The sequence below is a fragment of the Phoenix dactylifera genome, chromosome 13 (assembly GCF_009389715.1).
Source record: "Phoenix dactylifera cultivar Barhee BC4 chromosome 13, palm_55x_up_171113_PBpolish2nd_filt_p, whole genome shotgun sequence".
In the NCBI taxonomy this organism is placed as follows: domain Eukaryota; kingdom Viridiplantae; phylum Streptophyta; class Magnoliopsida; order Arecales; family Arecaceae; genus Phoenix; species Phoenix dactylifera.
The window spans coordinates 1,201,512-1,206,081 of NC_052404.1; the positions used below are offsets into that span (position 1 = coordinate 1,201,512).

A 4,570-nucleotide genomic window follows, 5' to 3' on the forward strand; every position below is an offset into this window, starting at 1 on the left:
TTGGCTAATTCTACTTGGCCACTAGTTTGCGGGTGATATGGGGTAGCAACTCTGTGGGTGACACCATACTTTTTTAATAATGTCTCAAAAGGCTTATTACAAAAGTGTTTTCCACCATCACTAATTATGACCTTAGGTATCCCAAATCGTGAAAAAATATTTTCTTTCAGAAATTTCAAAACAGTTTTGTGATCGTTGGTTCTACAGGCGACAGCTTCTACCCATTTGGACACATATTAGACACCGACTAAAATGTACTCATACCCAAAAGATGCTGGAAATGGACCCATGAAATCGATGCCCCATATGTCAAAAATTTCAATAGCAGTAATGGGCTGAAGAGGCATCATTTGCCTACGAGTTAGACTTCCAACACGTTGACATGGGTCACATGTTCTACAGAATTCGTGGGCATCTTTAAATAGTGTAGGCCAATAAAAACCACATTGCAACACCTTAGCTGCCGTTTTCTTAGAAGCAAAGTATCCACCACAAGCATCAGTGTGACAGAAAGAAAGTACGCTTTGTATATCATGATCCAGTATGCATCGTCTAAAGATTTGATCGTTGCAATATTTAAATAAATAGGGTTCGTCATGGTAATAATTCTTTACTTTGCGCAAGAAAATTTTTCTATCTGTCGACCCCCAATGCTCCGGAATCCGGTTCGTAACAAGAAAGTTTACAATATCAGCATACCATGACATAGTAGAAAGTACAAACAACTGCTCTTCGGGGAATGAGTCCTTGATGGAAAACTGTGGTACCGAATCATTAAAAACTAATCGTGATAAATGGTCAGCAACCATATTTTCTACTCCCTTTTTATCTTTGATAGTGATGTCAAATTCTTGGAGTAGAAGTATCCATCGTATTAAGCGTGGTTTGGCCTCTTTCTTATCCAACAAATATTTTAGTGCTGCATGGTCCGTGAAGATAACAATAGGAGCACCAAGGATATAAGAGCGAAATTTATCTAAGGCAAATACTACTGCAAGCAATTCCTTCTTGGTGGTAGTATAATTCATTTGAGCATCGTTTAAGGTTTTGCTACATAGTAAATGACATATGGCTTATTATCCTTGCGTTGTTCTAGGACAGCTCCTATCGCATAGTCGCTAGCGTCGCACATAATCTCAAAAGGTAATGACCAATCAGGTGGTCGCACGATGGGTGCAGTGCTAAGCATAGATTTCAACTTTTCAAATGCCTCTTGACAGGTTTCAGTCCAATTGAACGGTGTATCAAGGGATAGAAGGTTACATAACGGTTGAGCTATGATACTAAAGTCCTTGATGAACCTCCTATAAAATCCGGCGTGACCCAAAAATGATCTAACATCTCTAACCGTCTTGGGTGCAGGTAGCTTAGCAATTAAATCGATCTTAGCTCTATCTACTTCCATGCCTTTCGATGAAACAATATGTCCTAGGACAATTCCCTTTGGCACCATGAAATGACATTTCTCCCAATTCAGTATCAAATCCTTTTCTATACATCGAGCTAAGACTGCTTGTAAATGTGACAGGCAATCATTAAATGAGTTGCCAAAAATGGAGAAGTCGTCCATGAACACTTCTAAAAATTTTTCGTTCATGTCTTCAAAAATGCTGAGCATGCATCTTTGGAACGTTGCAAGTGCATTACATAACCCAAATGGCATTCGTCAGAAAGCAGATGTGCCAAAAGGACAAGCGAAGGTAGTCTTCTCTTGATCTTCTGGTGAAATTTTAATTTGATAATATTCCGAATAGCCATCGAGAAAACAATAGAAATCATGCCCTGCAACTCTCTCCAACACTTGGTCTAGGAAGGGTAGAGGAAAGTGATCCTTTTGTGTGACCAAATTCAGCTTTCGGTAGTCAACACACATGCGCCAACTCGTCGGGACACGAGTTGGAACTAGTTCACCTTGTTCATTTTCTACTACCGTCAAACCCGACTTCTTAGGAACGACTTGAGTAGGGCTTACCCACTTGCTGTCGGAAATTGGATAAATAATACCCACGTCAAGCAACTTGAGGACTTCTGCCTTAACTACATCTCTCATCGTAGGATTTAACCTTCGTTGCATTTCCCTTATGGTTTTGGCATTGTCCTCCAAATATATCCGGTGCGTACAGATTAAGGGGCTAATCCCCTTCAAGTCGGCAATAGACCACCCTAAGGCTCCTTTATGATTCTTTAGAATACCAACTAATTTTTTTTCTTAGGTATGATCAAGTCCAGACGAGATGATTACAGGAAAAGTATCTTCGGGTCCAAGAAAAGCATACTTAAGTTCCTTGGGTAAGGGTTTCAATTCGAGCTTGGGTGCTTGCTCATAGGATGGTACTATTTTCGCCTCTCGAGGCGACAACCTCTCAAATTCCCCTACTTTCGGTCTCCACCCATTGACCATCTTGATATCCAGATTATCCACAATAGGTGTGACTGACAAATCATCATCATCGGTTCCATTAGGACACCAATCAATTAAGCTATCATCGGATGGATCGTTAATTGCTTCAGCTAACAAATATTCTTCTGCGATGGTTTCAACCCAATCAATCTCCTTACTCTCTTCGGAATCATTGGGTTGTTTGCACACATTAAAAATGTTCAATTCTAAGGTCATGTTACCAAAAGAAAGCTTCATGACACCATTCCTACAATTAATCAATGCATTAGAAGTTGCAAGGAATGGACGTCCTAAAATGACCGGAATTTGAGACTGTGAGTTCGGAGTTGGATGTGTGTCTAATACGATAAAATCAACAGGAAAATAGAACTTGTCTACTTGGACTAATACATCCTCGATAATCCCCCTTGGAATTTTAACTGACCTATCAGCTAATTGCAAAGTGACGGAGGTTGGCTTCAACTCACCTAAACCAAGTTGCTCATATACAGAATATGGCAATAAATTCACACTTGCCCCTAAATCTAACAATGCTCGCTCTATCCTAAAGTCGCCTATGATGCATGAGATGGTTGGGCAACCTGGATCCTTATATTTAGGGAGAATGTTGTGCTGTAAAATAGCACTCACATTTTCAGTTAAAAATGTCTTCTTCTTAACATTTAATCGGCGCTTGACAGTACACAAGTCCTTCAAAAATTTGGCATATGAGGGTACTTGTTTGATTGCATCAAGAAGAGGTATGTTGATCTTTACTTGTTTAAAAAGCTCAAGAATTTCAGAATTAGGTTCGAGCTTTTGCAATGGCTTTAACCGTTGTGGAAAAGGTGGAGAAAAAGGACATTCAACTTTCTCGGTAGAAGTTGGGACCTCAACTTCTTCTTTGTCCCTTTCATCGGCTTTGGGAATATCAGAATTAGAAGTGACCTACGGTCTTGATGGGATGGTCTGATCAATGACTTTTCCATTACGCAGAGTCATGGTGCTCTTTGCATGTTCTGTATGCGAACTAGAAGGAGCCGTATTATTACTACCGTGCACTTGTGGGTTAGGTTGGGGTTGAGCTGGAAGCTTACCCTTCTCTTGGGTACTTAGGACGGTAGTCAACATTGACAATTGGTTCCTTATATCTTCAAAATTTTGAGCATTTTGAGCATTGATATTAGCTTGACCTTGTAGAAAAGTTTGTATAGATTGCAAAGTATCCTCGATATTCGGCTTTTGGGAGGGTGGTGATGCAAAAGTAGGATGTGCAGGTGGAGGAGCTGAATGGTGTGACTGTTGAGGATGATCGTTTCTTCACCTAAAATTTGGATGATTCTTCCAACCAGGGTTATAGGTATTCGAGTATGGATCGTTATAAGGCTTTTGGTAGGAGTTCATAGCATTTGCTTGATCGTGCAAGACTTCTTTGAATGCCGCTATGGTGGGGCAATCTGTAGTGGTATGACCCGACATATCGCAGATACCACAACACTCGTTTCTAAGCTCTATAGTCTTGACAGGCTCAACCTTCTTAAGCTCAATTTTTTCTACCTTCCTAGTGAGGGCTGCCGTTTTAGCATGAAGATCATCCTCAGTTCTGAGGTTGTAAAGGCCTCCCTGTACAGAGCTAGTAGGCTTAGGCAAAGACTTATTGTTTCTATCCCCATTATCCCAAAGTTGGGCAGTCTCAGCAAGGAAATCCAAATACTCCCATGCCTCATCAGGTTGTTTTTCTAAAAATCTACCATTGCATATGGTCTCTACAAACTGTTTCAACTGTGGAGATAAACCTTCATAAAAGAAGCTAATGGTTCTCCAAGTTTCGAATCCGTGATGAGGGCATGAGAGAAGAAGGTCTTTAAATCTTTCCGAAAATTCATAAAATGTTTCATTATCTTTTTGTTGGAAATTGCTGATATGTCTTTTCAAAAAGTTGGTCCTTTGTGTGGGAAAGAACTTCTTTAAAAATTCTCTCTGCATATCTTGCCAAGTTCTTATTGATCTAGATCGCAAGGAGTTTAGCCATGTTTTGGCCTTATCCTTTACAGAGAAAGGGAACAATGTCAACTTGAGGACATCCTCGGTGACGTTCAGCACTCTAAATGTGATGCTCAATTCTTCAAAATCCTTTAAATGAAGATACGGACTTTCGGACTCTAACCCATGAAACTTGGGCAGTAATTG

General features: G+C 40.1%; 1 non-coding gene across 1 annotated transcript; it reads left to right on the forward strand.

Annotated features, from left to right (window-relative positions):
- The first annotated feature begins 4,211 nt into the window (after nt 1–4,211).
- On the forward strand, nt 4,212–4,320 carry LOC120112967. Its single transcript, XR_005514617.1, has one exon. It is a non-coding gene; the product is annotated as a small nucleolar RNA R71 (small nucleolar RNA).
- Nucleotides 4,321–4,570: the final 250 nt, after the last annotated feature.